Source organism: Pinus tabuliformis, chromosome 1_2 (genome assembly GCF_031772625.1).
Source record: "Pinus tabuliformis cultivar Carrire ecotype Pingquan chromosome 1_2, CPIR1, whole genome shotgun sequence".
In the NCBI taxonomy this organism is placed as follows: domain Eukaryota; kingdom Viridiplantae; phylum Streptophyta; class Pinopsida; order Pinales; family Pinaceae; genus Pinus; species Pinus tabuliformis.
Window position 1 is genome coordinate 1,031,051,628 of NC_142298.1, and position 21,174 is coordinate 1,031,072,801.

The following is a 21,174-nucleotide window of genomic DNA, read 5'->3' on the forward strand; positions in this document are numbered from 1 at the left end:
AATATTAGATAGTTTAACTATTAAAATAATTTAAATAAAGGTTTTAGTTTACAATTTTAAATTTAAATATTTATTTCATAAAAAAAATTAGCTAACATTTTTTAATAAATTGTAAAATAAAATAATGAAGGGAAATATATGAAACATAATTTTTGGAGGGAAAATTTCATTCTCTAAGCTATATAATATCTTTAGGAGAGTCTACATTTGTATTATTCAACCTCTTCTATTTGAAAGGGATGGATTCTTCTGATAGTGAAGTTTCGCTTTGTAAAGCATTAACGTCTTCATCACGTAACAACTCTAATCATATTGATGAATATAACATAAATTCTTCCACTATGAATAGAAAGTCAATTCTTCCACTTAGTCCTAATCCTAAGTACTATGAAAGTAGCACTGATGAAAGAGGGGATGGATAATTTCAAATAAATAAAGAGTCACGGATTCCACTTAGTCCTAATTCTAAGGACTGAGAGCAACAATGATGAAGAGCATGATGACCAATTTCAAAATAATGGAGTGTCACGGTGTCCTCTTAGTCCTAATCCTATGGACTATGAAAGAAACAGTGATGAAGAGCATGATGACGAATTTCAAAAGAACGGAGTGTCACAATGTCCTCTTAGTCCTAATCCTATTGACTATGAGAGCAGCAATGATGAAGAGCATGATGACGAATTTCAAAAAAATAGAGTGTCATGGTGTCCACTTAGTCCTAATTCTAACGACTATGAGAGAAGAAGTGATGAAGAGCATGATGATGAATTTCAAAAGAATGGAGTGTGTTCAAAAGAATGGAGTTTCAAGGTGTCCTCTTAGTCCTAATCCTATGGACTATGAGAGCAGCAGTGATGAAGCGCATGATGATGAATTTCAAAATAATGTAGTGTCACGGTGTCCACTTAGTCCTAATCCTAAGGACTATGAGAGTGGCAGTGATGAAGAGCATGATAACGAATTTCAAAATAATGGAGTGTCACGGTGTCCACTTAGTCCTAATGCTAAGGACTATGAGAGCGGCAGTGATGAAGAGCATGATGGCGAATTTCAAAAGAATGGAGTGTCACAGTGTCCACTTAGTCCTAATGCTAAGGACTATGAGAGCGGCAGTGATGAAGAGCATGATGACGAATTTCAAAAGAATGGAGTGTCACGGTGTCCACTTTGTCCTAATTCTAAGGACTATGAGAGCGGCAATGATGAAGAGCATGATGACGAATTTCAAAAGAATGGAGTGTCACGGTGTCCACTTAGTCCTAATTCTAAGGACTATGAGAGCGACAGTGATGAAGAGCATGATGACGAATTTCAAAAGAATGGAGTGTCACGGTGTCCACTTAGTCCTAATGCTAAGGACTATGAGAGCGGTAGTGATGAAGAGCATGATGACGAATTTCAAAAGAATGGAGTGTCACGGTGTCCACTTAGTCCTAATTCTAAGGACTATGAGAGTGGCAGTGATGAAGAGCATGATGACGAATTTCAAAAGAATGGAGTGTCACGGTGTCCATTTAGTCCTAATTCTAAGGACTATGAGAACGACAGTAATGAAGAGCATGATGACGAATTTCAAAAGAATGGAGTGTCACGGTGTCCACTTAGTGTTAATTCTAAAGACTATGAGAGCAGCAGTGATGAAGAGCATGATGATGAATTTCAAAATAATGGAGTGTCACGGTGTCCACTTAGTCCTAATTGAAAATAATTTCATAGTCCTAATTCTTAAGACTATGAGAGCACCAGTGATGAAGAGCATGATGAAAAATTTCAAAAGAATGGAGTGTCCTGGTGTCCTCTTAGTCCTAATCCAATGGACTATTAGACTAGCAGTGATGAAGAACATGATGACAAATTTCAAAATAATGGAGTGTCACGGTCTCCACTTAGTCCTAATCCTATGGACTATGAGAGTAGTAGTGATGAAGAGCATGGTGAAAATTTTGAAAAGAATGGAGTGTCACGGTGTCCTCTTAGTCCTAATCCTATGGACTATGAGAGCAGTAGTGATGAAGGACAGGACGAAGCACTTAGTCCTAATCCTAATAAATAGAAAGGTAGCAGTGACAAAGGACAGGATGTAGATTTTTCAGTAAGTAAACAGTCACATTTTCGATGTAGTCCTAATTCTATGGACTATGAGAGCAACACTGACAATGCACGTGAGGAAGAATATCCAATAAACATTGAGTCAAATTTTCCATTTAGTCCCAATTGTAAGGACTATGACAGTAGCACTGAAGAAGTGGAAGATGAAGAATATCGTCCAAGTCAGTATTTGAAAAGCACAACTGATCATAGTGTGGATAACATTCCTCTTAACGATGATGAAAATGCTTATACAAATGATGATCCAATGATGGAGATATTGCTAAGAAATATTGTATCGAGGAGTAGGAGAAAATCTTTTCGTATCAATGTAAGATGTTCTAGTTATACAAGGGGTAGGACAGAATATCTGACGAGAAGAAGTTCTATCAATGCTCTCATTTTAAGTGAATGTTGTCAAAAAGATTGCTTGAAACATATGGATTCCAAATTTGCATTAGAGAGAAGGAAGAGATATTTGTTAATGACTAAAAGCATGCAAAATTCATATTTAGTTGGGTGCATGCAATCTACATTGTCAAGTTATGATTATCATATTGGGTCTTTATTTATATGTAGAAAGGCTTTCAAAATGTTTCATTCGATGGGGAATTTTCGTCTCTCGAGAATTCAAGAAAAGCTAGAAAATGATCCCACATTTTATTCAGAAGTATGTCATAAAAGATAGTTTGGGCCATTATCAAACACTGCAATGTCATGGATGAAAGATTTATTTTCAAAGCATGGAGAGTGTATGCCAAATAGAGAGACAATACATATTCCAAATAAATTTTCAAGATGAGAAATCTACAACCTATACAAAGAATATATAGAAGGTGCTGAGGGACATGGCTGGTTTATTACATATCAATATTTTGTGAAGTTATGGAAGAAATAATTCAAGAATGTTCGTATTCCTAAGAAGACAAGGATGGGGATTTGTAGCACATATGCTTCTCTTAAATAAAAAATGAACAAATGTGAAGGGTCGGAAAGAGGTAAGCATTCATAACTTTAACTTTTAAAATTGTATAGTCATCAACTATGAAAACATATTTCTTAATGGCTTTCTTTTATGTTATGTAGATTCAATTGTCAAAGAACTTCAGGAGCATCGTGAACAACAAACAAGTGAAAGGAAAAAGTTGTACAAGCATCGAAAGAAGTGTTATGATAATCCAAATAAATAGTTGGGTTTGATAATTGATGGTATAGACTAGAAGAAAACACTTTTACCACTTTTTGTTCGCACACCCAAAAATTTACAGGAGGAAAATTTTATTCAGTATCACTTGGTCGGTTATATGGTCTTCAATGGAAAAATGTTGCCAAGGGTGTACTTCGCAGCTCCAAATATTCATAATGATGCAAATTTGACAATAACCATAATTCATGATTTTCTTTCTCATTGGTCTGGTAATCTTCCTGAAGTTTTGTATCTACAATTGAACAACACTTGCCGTGAAAGCAAAAATCAGTTTGTTTTTGGATATCTAAACATGCTTGTTGAATTGAGAATTTTTCAGAAGGTAAAGGTTGGTTTCCTTCTTGTTGGGCACACTGATGACCATATTGATCAGATGTTCAATCATTTTTCTGTCACATTGAAGAGGAAGGAAGTTGGGAGCTTGCCATCATTAATTGAATGTATTAAGAAATCATACATGCCAGAGCTTACTTTTGATGTGTGGGAAGAAACTATTGACATGCGAAGGCTTATTCTGGGATCGCATGGTGAGGAGAAATGCATTGAACAACTTAATGACATTAGCTTCCAACATCAATTTCGTATCAAAAAAATTGATGGGAAAACATTAATATGGGGCAAGAAGTATTCAACTACTGCAGAATAGGCACCGTCATCAGGTTTGGAATTTTTAAAGTTCATTCCAAATCATCCAATATTTGCATCAAAAATATTGTCATTATAATCAGTTGGTGAAGTTCATAATGCACGAAGATAGAATAGAGATATAAATTATTCTAATTGCCTGCAAGAAATTAAAAAATGTATTAGATATACATATGAGTACTTTGACATTGCTGACTCAGTTTGGTGGGAGTCATTTTTCAGTTATCAAAGTGATATCATTTCAACAACAACAAATGAAGATATACCTTTGAAAAATCCATTTATTTGGCCACAACATGTGTCGAATGAACATGAGGAAACAAACATTGTTGAACAACAACAATCTCAAGGTATTATTAATTCTTCATAGGCAGAGGAAAGAGAGATGTATATTGGTTCCAGAAGATGTCCTGCACAACGTGAAGCCATGGAAGACCTTTACAAGGGTTCAGTACAAGATATTAAGGAGGGTTGCATGATTGCAATGCTAGCAGATGGAGATCCCAATGGCTATCCATTCTGAGTTACTAAAGTTATAAAGGTCTTTACAGAAAATGAGGATGTTACAGGTGTTGAAGTACATTGGTATGCCACAAATACACACCCATTCAATGGTGTGTATAAGCCAAAGATGGTAGTTGACAAAAAAAAGGCAGAAAGAGAAAAAGAAAGGGTATAAATATAAATCGTCGCCGCACAGACATCTTAAAATTGGAGGATGTTCACATACTTGTTTATGAATTCAATTTAACAAAGAGAGAAACTCTTCACTTCAAGAAGATAGAGATTCTGAAAACGTTGTTACCAGAAGGAACAATGTTGAGATGGGAGTCTACTGAAATGAGTCATAGATCTAGAAGAATTTTGAAACCTGAAATGGTGGGCATGCATGTGGACTCAGATGGGGCACTAGTTGATGAAAGAGAAGAATATGGAACATCTTCGTCAGCATCCAATCATTCATCTGAAGATGTGAATTCTGATGGTGTGCAAGAAAATATGAGTGATTTTGAATAACTGTATAAGACAATTTATATAACAGATGTTTGCATCGTATCTTGAAATAAAATTTTTGATTTCCATATAGTGTTAAATCCAAAGTTATGAGTCAATTTTATGTTGTTGGATTATTTGTCTTAATTATGGTAATTTTTATTGTTTAGAATATCTACTATGCATCATTAAATTAGAGATATAATGTATGTTTCATTCAATATACAAATAATGACATTTGAATTCATTTAGTCATATAATTTGTTCATAATGTCATGGTTTTTTAATTTTATGGCTGAAAAAAATCAAATTTCTTTTGTATCTAGCATGTTATGGTTGAAAACATGTTGAATTTATACTTAGGAAAGAAAATTGTTATTCTACCAAAAACATTAGTGTGTTTTCTCCCTCATAAACAACTTTTTTTGGCACATAAAAATTTGGTTTTACTAGCATTTTTTAAAAATGTTGAAAATTGACCCTAAAAAAAAATCATCGTTTCAGTATCACCACTTTTTCGTTTTCAAGGTGTTTTTTGCACGAAAATTTCGTTTTCAATGCCATTTTTAAAACATGTTCAAAATTCCCAAAAAAAAAAAAAAAAACCATCATTCCAGTATACACACTTTTCGTTTTTAGCACTGTTTTTTATGGTTTTTCAGGGTTTTTTTGGCCAGAGTTCCTGTTTTGAGTTTATAGTTCCCGTTTCAAAGTTTACATTGTTTTAGATGGAAGAAAAATCATAATACATTGATCTCAATTCTAAACATTACTGATAACACTGATGTTATTACTTACAAAATTTGGTGTAACCTTTTGCCCAACTGTGAGATTTGCCAAGCACTTGGATGTGTGTATACTATACATATCAATCTCTTTTAATTGCTTCAGCATTTCGTCTACTGATGTTTTACATTTGAGGTTGCTCCATGGTTTGCCACTAAAGAAATCGCAGTTGGATGCGATGATATGGCGAGTCTCGTTTGATATGATTCGATGACTCCATGCGTAATCCATGTTACCTTTCCATTCATAGCCATGATGTGTCTTTGGGTTGCCCACCTGGAAAATTCAAAGGTTCTTCAAAAAAATAATTAATTTACAAAGCTGAGGACAAAACACAGAAAAACTTGCAAGGAAAAATCCTTGGACAGAAAGTTAAATTTATTTACAAGCTCAAGGTAAAACCATAAATGACTAGCCCAACTGGCCCAATTCAAGGTTCCACACTGTCTAGTCTGATCCAGTGTGAGCACTTATTATGGAATTGTTGAATCTAAATTGCAGATTTTGAAATAATTTAGAAATTGAGTTTAGATTGTAGATTTTGAAATAATTTAGAAATATAATAAACAAAAGCGAAGCACATTATTGTTTTTGTCTATTAAATTTCTTAAATATTCTCCATCAAATCTATAAAATATTCTAGAATCTAACACCACATTAAATTCAAGTCAAACAAAATAGTGTTTTCATATTTTCAAGCTATCCTATTCATGACATCTAATACATTTCAGATTTTCTCACACTCTGAAACAATTCAAACATGGTGAATATCTCCTGGAGCATTGTGGAACGACGAGAAGAACCTTAATGTAAAAGGGACCATGAGGAAACCTAAAGCATTGTGGAACGAAGAGAAGAACCTTAATGTAAAAGGGACCATGTGGAAAACCACAAGTTTCAAAAGGGTGCATTTTGAACAACTTTTAGCCCACTCCCGGTACTGGGTAGCTAGCAAAAGAAAATCAAGATGCCAGTGGACATGATACGAACGAAGTGGACCCTAACTAGCCAATAAGTAGCCCATTTCATCTAGAGTTGTGACATTTTAACAAGTTTTAAGTGTGATATTTTGAAAATTTTTATGGATTAGTTACTTATCTAATTTGTTTAGAATTTTATATGGATTTATTTTGATGAGTAAATTTTTCATAATCAAAATGCCTTAAATTTTTCTCAAGGTATTCAATCCATATATGAAGTCAAAAAAGTAGTTTAAATAATACAAATCAATAAAAAATCAATTTAAACAACACAAATCAAGATCCCACCACAAATTTTTCCACATTTTTCAATAAATAATCCACCAAAAATTCAAAAAATCTCACTTAAATACAGTTCCATTTCAATACTCATTGTCACACAAACAGAAAAGCCCAAACGTGCATTACTGTTTGAAAATTTGAAAGTTGCAATCATTGACTATGACTATTTTACCATGAAGCCTTTGAGGTTGACATGGCGACCCTAATCAGAAGTAATGTTGTTGAAATCATAAATGACCTCTGCAAGTCCTAGAACGTATTTTCCTGCTCCAAATTAAAGTGAGATTGTAATTAAGTACAGGTAGTCTTATGGAGATACAGTGTGAATTTAAATCTTGCCAAATTTACTCGCCTCCATAGCTCTCTCCTGCTATGTAGAAGTTCTGTGCTATGCATTTGGGGAACCTTGAATACCAATTTCGAAAAAAAAACAAATGTGTCTGCATCTGTCATCATGTTCAAAGCAATTTTATCATCTGCATTCAAATCAATCTCAAACCTCGAAATTAGAAAAAGAAATTACCAGCCATGTTATCCCCAAGATTGTCATAATCTGATGACGTGTTGGAATAAGAAAACCCTACTACAACGGGCGAATCTAGAAACAATAAGTTGGCCTCTGCATGGAATTTTTAAGTTTCGCATGAATATTCCAACAAGGGTGGGAGTTGTAATAGAAAAACAATTGAAAAGGCAGCAAAGAAAAACAGAGAAAAGAAAACCAGTGTTCTAAGAATATTTATTTGAGGTAAGCCTATCACAGGTAAAGTCAACAAGGAAAGGTCCTATTTCCTGTGTTGCCCCATATCCCACATAAGAACACTGAGGACTTGAGAATCCAACATTAATATTAAATAATACCAGTTGATTCTAAAAAATGTTATTGAAGTTTTAATTTTTTTTCATAAGAAAAAACAAAAACATGTCTTCATTAGAAGTGAAGATTGTTTTGCATTTTTCTATTGCAAGTTTTTCCCAAACTGGATTGTAGACTGTAGGAATTTACAGGGTAAGTTCCTCATATATAACACTAAAGAACACTACTCAAAAATAGATCAAAGACCAATACACCAGTATTATTGACGTGGTTAAAACCCTCAAAGAGGGAAATAGTCCACGGCCTGAGCCAACGTGACCACTCCAGACAATTTATTAATAAAAGAAAGAAAATTTACAAAAGCTTCTCTCATGAACAATAACCTTACAAATGACCCTCCATCCTCTTTAAATAGAGATCATGGACCAATCGATTGTTAAGCCACAGATCAAGTGTCAGTAATACTAAGGAGAGAATGAACTATTAGATCACTTCATGTCTAGAACATATTGTGACCGTCGGATTGTAAGTTACAAAAGTACATAGTAAACAAACACACTTTACCTAACTCTACACTAGACCAAGTTATACTTAACTATTTCCTATGTGTCAGAATATCCTAACATCCCCCCTTAATAACAACTTGGGATAGGATTGATGGATGTACAAATATGACACAATAGGAGAAGGAAGGAGGCATTAGAGCCTATCCCCCCTTAATGAAAACTTCTTAAACTCCAACCATAAATCGAAGTTTAGTAAACTTCGCCTCTATGAAATCCTTTGTAAAGATGTCTTCAACTTGATCATCGATTGAACAATATTTCACTTCAAGAACATGGTCATGAATGACCTTTCTGATGAAGTGCATGTGTAGTTCAATGTGTTTGCTGCGTTGATGTTGAACTAGATCTTTGCATATATTTGAATGGCACTTTGATTATCACATGAGTCAGATGTTGTTGCTGAAAGCCAAACTCTGATAGGATTTGATGAAGCCACGGGGCTTCCTTACTATCTTCTACAGCACCACGATACTCTGCTTCTATTGAAGAAAGAGAAATGGCACTTTGTTTCTTGCAAGCCCATGTAATAGGTCCAGAACCAAGAGTGAAGACATAATCTGTAGTAGACTTCTAATCATTAGGGTCACCAGCCCAATCAGAATCAGTGAAACCAACCAATAGAGGAGATGCTTCTGCACTGTAAAGTGTCCCAAATTGAACTATACCTCGAACATAACGAAGTATTCTTTTAGCTACTTTGTAATGACTTTCATGTGGGTTTTGCATAAACCGAGCAATAAGGCCAACAACGAAGGAAAGGTTAGGACGGGTATGGGTCAGATACAAAAATTTTCCTACAAGCTGATGGTATAAGGTAGCATCAACTTCTGGGAAAGTACAAGTGGCTGAAAGTTTGACTCCATACTGAAAGGGAGAAGGGGCTGGCTTACAGTGTCCCATGTGAAAGTGGCGTAGAATATCACATGCATACTTTGACTGGGAAAGGAAAATACCTTCCTTGGATTGCAAGACTTGAAGACCAAGAAATTAATGCAAGTGTCCCTAAGTCTATCATTTCAAACTGCTTTTTAAGGCTGGACTTCACATGGCTTATAAGGTTGGGATCACTACCAGTAAGGATAAGATCATCAACATAAAGAACAAGAATGATAAGAGACTTACCCACTTTCATGGTGTAGACAGCATTGTCAGAATGACACCTAGAAAATCCAATATCTAAAAGAAAGCTATCCATTTTGTCATACCAAGCCCGAGGGGCTTGCTTGAGACCATAAAGGGATTTATTAAGTTGACATACAAGGCTGGAGTATGTTTGTATAAAGCCAGGCGGTTGTTCCATATATATTTCTTCATGCAAGTCCCCATGCAAAAAGCCAGATTTAACATCCATCTGATGGACTTCCCGTTTGAAAGAGGGAGCAAGGGAAAGAACAAGGCAGATAGAGTTCATTTTGGTAACAGGGGAGAATAGTTCAGTATAGTCAATGCCTTCAACTTGTGAAAAACCCTTAGCAACAAGACGAGCTTTATGTTTATCAACTTTTCCATCTGGTCCAAACTTGGTTCTGTAAACCCATTTGCATCTAACAAGTTTTCGTCCCTTTGGAAAAGGAACAAGATCCCATGTATCATTTTCCAATAATGAACGATATTCTTTATTCATAACTGTGTCCCAATCTAGATGGCTTGAAGCTTTTGCAAAGGTGTCAGGATCATGATTCATTGAAGCTTGAGCTAGTAAATAAGAGGTTGTATCAAACTGAGAATGTGTACGTCACTGATCTGTAGGATCACTTGCAAGAGCACCTGCTGCATTGCAACTAGCATAGACCCATTTAGGAAGCTGAGGAGCTGAAGGAGGATCCTGAGAAGGTGGGGGAGGATTGTCATCCTCGCTGTCATCATCTAAAGAACAAATGTTTTCAGAAGTAGAAGGGATAGAGAGAGGTGGCACATCCACCGAACTAGGCTCATAGGCCAATATATTTTCAGCAAAATTTACATCTCTTCTAATGATAACATTTTTGGACTTAAGTGGAATAATTCTATATCTTTTAACATCTTCAAAATATCCAACAAAAATACATTTTTCACTCTTAGGTTCTAAAGGTTTATGTTTCACATCTGGAATATGGGCCCATGCTTCACTTCCAAAACCATGAAAGTGACTTACATCTGGTTTAATTGAGCTCCATGCTTCTTCTGGAGTGATATTATTTAAAACCTTAGTAGGAGTGCGATTTACTATGTAATTTGCACAGTTAATTGCTTCTGCTAAAAAATTAAGACTAAGTCCTTTAGATTGAAGCATACAATTAGCCATTTCCTTTAAGGTGTGATTCTTCCTTTCAGCTACACCATTTTGTTGTGGATTATATGCAACAATATGTTGCATTTGAATTCCATGCTCAGTGTAAAAGTTGATGAATTTGTTGTTAACATATTCTCCGCCATTATCAGATCTTAGCTTAAGAATTTGATGTCCAGATTGTTTTTCAACAAAGGCCTTAAAGGCCAAGAACATGTTAAATACTTCACTCTTGAGTTTTAAGAAGTATACCCAAGTGCGTCTGGAGAAATCATCAATGAAAGTTGAGAAATACTTGTAGCTAGAGAATGAAGCAACTGGAAGTGGACCCCATAAATCACTATGCACGCACTGTAAAGGCACTGAGGCATGCCAAGAGGCACATTTTTTAAAACTATCCTGATGATGATTTTCGAGTACACATCCGGAACAAACACCCTCTGCAAGATACCATAGGAAGACCTATCACCATATTTTCTTTAAATAGATTTTGAAGGGAGTGATAGTTTAAGTGACCAAATCGCTCATGCCATAGTTTTCTCACTTCATCATTATGAGCAACAAATACTGAGGGAAGAGTTGATGACCCAAAGTTGTTAAACTTATACAACCTTTTAGAATCATCAGCAATGCCAGTAGCTAAAATCTGTCTAGGATTTCTTAGGTCCTTAATTACAACATCATGAGGTGAAAATTCAATGATTTTACCTTCACCTGAATGAGTTATCTAATATACAGATAGAAGGTTGCAGGATAAGGTTGCAACACATAATACATCATTAAAGTGACCATTTCTAGGTGAATAGTTCCAGTCCCTACAACACTAAGAGATCTATCATCACCAACATATATATTTTTTGTGTTACAATCATTTAAAGAAGAAAATATGGCTTTGTTTTTGGCCATGTGATAAGAAGCTCCAGAATCAATGAGCCACTCATGATAATGAGAAGAAGAAGATACATTTAGTGCATAATTAGACCGAGATGCTTGACAACCACATGCAGAAAGTGTTATTCTTGAAGATGAAGTTGAATTTGAAGAGTGCTCCAAATGGTTGTTATGCTTCTTCATCGATGCTTCCAAGGCTTCCATCTTCTTAAAGCATTTCGATTCTAAGTGGCCATCTTGATTACAAAAGTTGAAATGTCTATCAGTATTCTTCCCTTTGTTTTTATTTTCCTTATCATTTTGTTGAATTGATTTTTCATTTTGAGACTGAAATTGCTTAAGACCCTTGCTTGGTTTAGGACCAATCTTTTTAGGATATTATTTCTTAGGATTTTTTGAATTTGGTTGTTGCTGGGTGGCTAAGTCTTTCTTAGAAGAGTTTATAAGATTAAGAAGACCAAGATGTAAGAGTTTTTCTTATTCTCTTATTTAAAAATCACAGAAGGCATCAAAAAAAGAGGGACTCGTAGTCTTGTCTTTGACAAATAAAGGCTTCTCTAGTAGAATGGAAGGTGGAAACAAACACAGAGTAGGGTGGTCCCAACTTGGTAAGAATGGAATAGATAAGGCTACCATCTTATTTCTTAACCTTAAAACCTTCTAAGAGAAGTCTAAAGGTCTTGAACTTGGACAAAAAATCTTCAATGGAAGAAAAATTATTGGACTCCAACGTAAGCAACTCATTTTCGAGTTGATGGGCTCTAATTCCATTTTTAATTCCAAAAACTTTCATGGGCTATTTCATTGCTTCATTAGGGGTATCAAGTGGTATCACTCCAATATTTCTCAAGAGTTGATTCGAAAGAAATTATTAAAGTTAACCACAGACCTACTTTGGAGATTAGGATCTAGCATTCCTAATTCTCAGAGAGGGATCTATCTTTATGATTTAACATTGTTTAGTTATTTGATTTTAGGCTAGTTATGATTGTACTTGGGTTTTGATTTGGATTTGGTGGTGGGATCACTTACTTAGATGAAAAGAGGGGTGTATTTAACCATTGGGATATGGGGTAAAATATCAAGCAAACAACACTAGATCAAGTTCTAAAAACAGTGTCTACAAGGCAAGATAGCAGAGTTACTTCAGATCTCAAAGCTAGATGGTGAAATGGTTTTCAATTAGATCCAAGGAGAAATTAAGGGTTCCTTAGGCTGGATTATGAAGAAAGTGAAAGAAGTCAACCGAGATGGGAGAGAAATTAAGGATTATTAGATTTGCATATCAGAAGAAAACATGGAAATGATCAATTGTTCAAAACAAAGTGTACTTAAACAAATTCTAAGATAAATTTTCAGTTAATTCATTCAACTTTAGATAGCATTCAAGTTTATGAAAAAACATAAGAAAATAACAAATTTGACAAAGAAAATACTTCACTGTAATAGCTCAACACATGAATCTTGTAATGCAATCTCTTTATTCCTTAGTCCAGTGTGTTGAATTGAAAAATTAGTACAATAACCCTTAGGTTTATGATCAAAATAACTATACAAATGTATAGCAATCCACACCCAATACTTCGATTTATGAAGTATTTATACAAAAATAATTTACAAAATATCCCAAACTGTCTTGGGAATTAATATAGGAAAAAGAAATATCTTCATGCAAGAAGATAGAGATAGATGTTCAACTGATGTATGTTGTCCTTGTTTATTAGGTTGTGTTGTCTTTATGCTATGATATTTTCCCTTTTATTCTCTGTTTTGTTGTTGGTCTTCACGCTGAATTCTCTTCTTACTCTGATCTTTCAACTGATACACTTTTACCTGATACTCTTTCATCTGGCTGGCCTGTCATTATGCTTTTACTATGCCTTTTCACCCTTACTGTACATTTTTACATTTGGCTGTGTATTTCTACAGTAAGTCATTCAATTTCTCCTATGTGTCTGCATCTGGTAATTAGATATTCATCATTTTCCTATAAATTTCATTTCCCTCCGTGTACTTGGCAAAAGTGGGCTTATTCACAAAAAGGTGTTTTACCTCATGCTGGAGGTAAAACAAGTTCTCAAAAGTTTGGTATAGAACCTTGCCAGTTAGCATTCCCTTCATAGATGAAGTGTTCACTTGATCCATGACCACTTCTCTAATTCTTCTATTGTAGTCCTCTTGTGGAATTAACTTATCATTTATTACCAAGGGATTGGGCAAACCCTTTTACCTCAAAACTTCAAATTTAACCATGAACCTGTCTATAGCCAGTTGTATGGTTTGGAACTTCTCTTCAAGGTTTAGTATTAAATTCCTCTCAGTGAGGACCATTTTTACTTCTAGTATTGTACTTGTTTTGTTAGGTATCTCTAATTCCTAAAATTGATACTTATTTTTGGAGTTCAAGAAGTGAATGATCCTTGTTGCTTCCTCTGGCATATCTCCCAATTCTTTTTTCACTCTCTGTAGGCTTCTGTAGCCTCTTTCACCAAGTCAATTTGCTCAAAAATTACTTAAATGGATGGCCAAATATTGTTGACAAAGTCAATGATATTGGCCCATAATTGTTCCTTAGCCTGTCCAAGGGGTTCCTTTAAAGTCAATTCCTTCTCCAAGTTTTTTATTCTTTCATTCATCCTGGTTGATTTCTGCAAGTCTTCTTCTTTGTGCATAATCTGTGCAAGCTTCTAGTCAGTTTCTAGATTGGTCACCTTTTCTTTGAGCTTGTTCATTTGTGTGGTCTGAATGGAAATGTCTTCCATTGCCTTAACCAATCTGCTAGCCTCACCACATGTTGACCCTATTGCTGATGTAGACGCTGTAGAAGCTGGCAGTGTTGTAGCCATTGGAGCTATAGGAGATAATGATGCTGCCAAAGTGGAAGGTACTGCAGTAGTAACTATTGGTATAACAGTGGTAGGGGCAGTCTCCAGACTAGCTTATTTTAACTGTATCAAGCTATCTAACTCTTTTTCCATCTCCTTTAGTTGATCATTCAATTGTAGCACCAAGTTCATCATCTCCTCCTGATGTGTTTGGCTCTCCAGGACTTCTTTGGTCTGTGGGTGTTCTGAATGAGGAAGTTTCAGTTGTTTTTTAAGAGTTGCAATGTTCTCATTCTTCTTCTTGATCAATTTCTCAGCCGCTTTGATGTCATTGGGATCATGTCCCATCTCAATTACCAAGTCCTCGAATGACTTGATCCTGTTGTCCTTGGCCTATGAGGAGGCCTTTTCCAATTTGTATTGGGTTGTAGTGTTATCTAATGATCTCTACAGCTTATGTGCAGCCATGGCCTTTCCTTTCAAGGTGGAGTAGATAATATCTCCCACCTCCTTATGGAATTCTATCTGGTCAATGTGATGAACATCCCTGTCCAACACCTCAAAGTCTGTTTTTCTATAGTCAGCTGATGTCTTTGGCTGCTGAATAGTTGGCTACATGAAGGACACCTGCATTTTTCCTACTTTGATGTCAAAAGCTGACATCAACCTGCTTTGATTTGCTGGTGTATGCTTGAAGTATTGAGCATAGGTTTCAGCCTTCAAATTTTAATTTCTCAATTTGATTTCCTTGTATCTGTCCTTGATGTCTTTTTCTCTATCTATTGCCCTGGTGAAAGAAGAAACCTCAACATTGAACTGTCTCTCAATCAATTGAGTGTTAGATGTTGAAGGCTACTGTATTTCTCCTGAAGTAGTTGTGCCTTTGCTTCTTTCCACCATTGTATCAGTGTCAGTGATTTCCACCGATTCAATGGTTTCTTCTTGTTCAGTTATAGGATTCAGCTTGGGCCTTTTCCTAAGCTCAAACTGCTCATATGTGGTTTCCATAGAAAAACTGGAACCCTCCTCCTTGTTTCTCTTTGGGTTTCTCTCCTCATTTGCTGGGGTCTGTAAAATAGGAGGAATATTCATGGGTTCCTCTAGTTCTGGAACCTGCAAGAAAGAACTTTCATCAATTTGTTTCTCTACATCAATTAGTGTATTTTCTACATCCATTATGTGCTATCGATGTCAATTAGAGTGTTTTCCAACCATTTTGATTGGTTGGAAAACCTCTCAAGATCTGGTCTAGGATGGTGGATGAAAAGTCTCAATTTGACCTTGATCCTCAATTTATTTATGACTCCATGAGGGTCATACTGCCACATAAAGCTGTTTTTGAACTTCATTTGCTATAACATCTTGTCTGCCTCTGGTCCAGCTTCTATGTTATTACAAATGAAGGGGCCCAATTGATTTCTCATTTTCAAGTAGGTTTTCTTCCTAGTTGCTAAGAAGTTGACTTCATCAGAATTGATGATCTCCCTAAAATATTCTCGTGAAAATATCCTCATAGGGAGGTATTTGGGTAGTTTGTAAGGGGCAAGTTGGCATCCATAAACTCGAATCTCTATGTGATTATGGTACAGATACCAGTCTCCAACCTTGCTGTTCTTGGCCAACTGTAAGACCCTCTTGATCTCTTGGTTGATTTTGGGTTGAGGACTACTGGTTTGCATGTCCATGACTAGATGGACAAATGAATCAATGAAGTCCTTATAGGTGAATGTAGTGGATCATTTCTGGATCAAGGGTGTCCAATAAATAACTAACCTTGTATTTCCTTGGTATCCAGCTTCTGGATGCTGACAGGGAATTTATCTAATTGATAATATAAAAACATGTGAAATAATATAGAAGAATACTTGAAAACTCTCTCAGTTGGTAGTCTGGTGAACTGTTCATGCATCCTATCTGCAATGAACTGAGCATAGTTATAAATAACAACAGGAGGCTTTCCTGGGCTAAAGATGGAAGGAAAGGCCAGGACAACCTCATCCACATGCTCATTTGTGGTATATCCTAAGATGCAAGAAAGCATGGTAATAATCTATCTACCCCTTTCTGAAAAATTGGTAGCAGCGTAAGGGGGACTATCTGTGGGAGTATGGCATTCCTCTATGATGAAAGTTTTGGAAATTTGGGCTATTTTAGCCAGGTCTAACTTGACATATAGGTTCAACAAGTCTCCAATAGACAATGGGGTATTATTTGGGCTTGGTTGGACCTGAGCCATTTGGTTGATAGATTCTGTAGTGATGGTAAATAACATTTGTTGGTTAGGGGTGACAACAGCTCTTTGGCTAGGACTGTAGCAAGCATGACAGAAATGGATGATCTCTAGGAATGGGTGTACTTCTAGAAACAAATATTTGAGAAAATTAGATTCCCAAAGGTGGACGTCATCGTTCTAGTTTAAGAATCTATCCTTACTCTAACAGTGGAGATTTAGAAGGTAAGCAGGGGAAGTAGTATTCTTTATTTGAAAATCTATGTCTGCTAATGCAAGTTGGTCGTAGTCCAGGAGAGGAGTTTGCATAGGTCTCATGTCCAGGGAGGTTTGGGAAGCCATAACTAGGTTTAGAGATATGAATTAGGTTTGTAGAGGTTTTAGAAGTGAGGTTTTAGGAGCTTTTGGTACAGTGAGTGAGCAATTACAACCTGTAAAATGAGGGTTTGGGGTATACAAATAAGCTTCTCTTCAATTTAGGCAAATTTCATAATTTATTCCAATTAATTAAACTTTCAATTAGATCAAATTGAAGGGTCGTTCTGCTTTTTCCAAGAATACCTAGAAATTGGCGCTCTGGCTTGCAAACTGGGTTCAATAGTGAATGCAGAGGGTACAATGGCTTCAACTGTGAACTGGTTGCTTGAATTGGGTGTTCAGAGCTTCTTAAGGTGGCAAACGGTGGTCAATTCAGTTGTTTTCAGGTCCAGGGTGTCACAAATGGCTTGAGCAGCAGCTGCAGTGAAAAACAAGCGAAAAGAGCAAATTGGGGCTTTTCCGGCTTTTTAACAGGTAACATTCACATTTTGGTGCGGAAAATATAAATGAACAATGAGCAGTTTTTTGGCTTGGACGGGGAGGTGGTTTTCTGGGCCATCGCACTGCTTTTGGAGGCTAGGTTGTATTTTTCGCGAGCACGCAATTTAGCCTGGGGCCGCCACGTAGCAGAACAACGGCCACACAAAACTGTGAACCTCACGTGCTCTCGGGTTGCTATCAGTCGGATGGTGAACCCATGCAATATGGATGCACACCATCGGATCTTCGGGAAGGAGATCGGACGGCTGTCACGTGGTTAAGTTGCACGGAGGGAATCGGGAAATGGATTTGCAGGGCCCGGGGTTTAATTACAACAAATTGTAATTAATTAGTGTATAAGGTCGGGATTAAATATAAGAACGCGTTAATAAAGTGGGACTAAGGATTATGTGGCGGGGTTTTTTAACCGTACCAAGGGTTGGTGTGTTAAAAAAGGATTTGTCGGGAAAATATAAAGTGGGGAAGTTAATTGGATAATGCGGGGGGGGGGGGTAAAAACTGAGGATAAGGGGGTTCTTATAGGTTTTTGAACGGAAATAGGGAAATTAATAAGGGGGGAAGGTAATATTTGCAATGAGAAATGGGTTTCACAATAGGGAAAAGGGGTTTTAGGTAGGGGATGATTTTTGAAGCAAAATTACTAGGGAAATGTGTGAAACCAAGGGGTAAGGGTCAAAATGAAAAGAAAAGGGGATTTATAACTAATAAAGGGATAATGGGGAAATTAACAAATAAGCATGTGGGAGCATAGTGAAATGAGGGGAAATTAGTTAAACCAGCTTGTGAACATCTTTTCTTTTTCATAATGCTCCTGCACATGAAACATAGGATTAAGCATGATAAATATGCTTTTGACTCAGCAACCTTGTACATTTGCAACCTTTCTTCTACCTACCCTTTATTTATCCTAACATTTTTTCTTCACTTTATTGGGTGTATTTAAGCTTGTTGATCCTTTATTCCCTTTTATTTTTACAAGCAAACTATCTATTTCTAACCTTATAACTTCCAATGGCTCAGATTAAACTGATGAGCTTATTTTTATTATCTACCTAACTACTGATCTACCAAGGTTAAACAGTTTAGCTAGATTCTTATTCTCTATCTATCAACATAAAAGTTAAAGCATGAATAAGTCAAGATTAAGCTATTTGACCATCATGGATTGTGGCATTTCTGACAAGCTGCACACAACCTTATTTTGCATAAAAAGTAAAAGGTAGTGGCATTTGAATTTGCACACCTTCATGATCTGTTTTATTTCTTTTTGGGGTTCATATTTTTCACTTTTTGATCTTTTCTATTTCCTTTTGTCTTTTGATTATTCTTTTAGGATATACCCTCTTTACTTTTTTTAATTTTTAATATGGAAAAAATCTTGTAGAAAGAAAAAGTATGTACCATATTACAAGACTAACCATAGTCAATTCAAAATTATGAATCATATTATTATAAGACCCTAACATCAAGTTCTGTTATATGGAATCTAAAGTTTGGAGAAATAGACATCCCTATTAACCCACGTGCTTGATCTTGCCTATTTTCCCATTTGGCTGCCTTGTCTTCATCTTTAGGTTTAATTTCTTGGCCTGAGGCTATTCTGTAAAGACATTTACTTCTAAGTAAATCCACAATGTAGGACCACCATTGGAAGTAGTTGGTGTTGTCAAGAATAACTTGGCATGGACTTTCCATTTTAATAGAAACTGAAGTTGTAGATGATGAAACTAAGTGTTCCAATGGAAAGATCTCAAAAAATTAAGCCGATTAAAAAAAACGGCTTCCGGATAAATAAGTTATGGCTTTCTGAAGAAAAGTTGTTGAAGATGCCGACGAAATGCGTGAATGTGCGGAAGTGAATGATAATGTTATATTTAAAAAAATCCCCCCCCCCCCCTTCCAAACTTAATCTAATTAGCTTACTTTAAAAAATATTTTATGTGACTCACTTTTATAAATAAGTGAAATTCACTTTTACAATGGTACTTTATGAGCTACTCACTAAATTGTAGCTTAAATAAAATATAAAGAGACTTTAGAATTATAAGTGACTCAATTTTTATAATGGGTGAGAACACTTTTACATAAAGTAACTTTAAAACATAAGTTACATGTGCTTTTTGAAAAAGTAACTCAACAAAAAGAAAGACTTAAACCCAAGACCTCTATTCTCATAAAGTAACTTTGGACCAAGTGAGCTACATTAAAAGGTTAGTAATTTTTGGAAAACAGGAAGGGGGATTTTTTTTTATTTTTTTTATTCATTGAAGCTTTGGGGCCCGTGCTTACTTGAAAAAGCTCTTTTTTCCTACAAAACAGAAAACCACACAACCTAGCATGGACATGCAAAAAAACCCAACCATTATTGCTTAAAGTTAGCTTTTGCTGGAAACTAAATATTTTCCTCAATGTTTCTGATTTTCCGAGATCACAATAAGGCGCAGCGGAAAAGAGCATACGCATGAGAAAAATCCTTCATTTCTGTTTCTGATTTTCCCAGATCGCACAGAGTCGTAAGGCAAAGAGAAAACGCAAAAATGAAAAGTATAGATTCGTTAATAAAAAAACAGAGATCTAAATAAATAGAGAGATGAATAACTAAAACTACAAATAAACACTGTATACCTCCAGATCTTAAAAATGATGTAGCTAGGGCTACCAGAAACCTTTTCGCGTGAAATGAAAGGGGTTCCTCACTGGAATAGATGCTCCTAACACAATAGAGTAATCCTATCAGCCTGAAAGCAGTCAGAAATAACAGATCTAGGAAACAATAGTCAGATGCAGTTGTACCGGCTTTAGATTTGGATCACCAATGGATGCGGTCGTCAAATAGCTCTGATACCATGTAGGAATTTATAGGGTAAGTTCATTATATAGAACACCAAAAGACACCGCTCATAAACAGATCATAGATCAATACACTAGAATTCTTGACATGGTTAAAACCCTCAAAGAGGGAAACAGTCCATGGCCTGAGCCAATGCGACCACTTCTAGTAATTTATTAATAAGAGAGAAAATTTACTTAAGATTCTCTCATAAATGGTTACCCTACATACGACCCTCCATGCTCTTTAAATAGAGATCATGGACCAATCGGGTGTTAAGCCACGGATCAAGTGTCGGTAATACCGAAGAGAGAATGAAACGTCGAATCACTTCATGTCTAGAACATATCGTGACCATCGGATTGTAAGTTACAAAAGTACATAGTAAAGAAACACACTTTACCTAACTCTACACTAGATCAAGTTATACTTAACTATTTCCTATGTGTCAGAATATCGTAACATAAACTCGAGAATATAAACAAAAACGAACCACTAGTTATTGAAGTTTTAGTTATATCAAAACTTGCAGTAAACTTTCAAACCTTTACCATTATGATGTTTTGAATATACAACTAATCCAGATTCCAAAAACAGCAATTAGTAAACTTAATTGATTCATTCTCAGATTGACAGTTAGTCCACTTAATTGATTCTCAATAAAATGAGTGTGATAATTACTCCAAACATATATAAAATGTATATATCATTATGAGAAATCAACCTATAGGAAGGTGTATTTGAATAAATGTGTTGGTTTATTTTAGTCTGCTTAATTGATTTTCAATAAAATGAATGTGACAATTACTCCAAACATATATAAAATGTATATATCATTATGAGAAATCAACCTACAGGGAGGTGCATTTGAATAGACGTGTTGGTTGGATATTATTTTAGGAATGCATATTGAATGCAATGAATATGAATGCAATATGATACAATA

The 21,174-nt window shown here is 35.6% G+C and overlaps 1 pseudogene; it reads right to left on the reverse strand.

Annotated features, from left to right (window-relative positions):
* LOC149209640 (serine carboxypeptidase-like 31) overlaps nt 1-21,174 on the reverse strand; it is a 76,012-nt pseudogene that overhangs the window by 6,780 nt on the left and 48,058 nt on the right.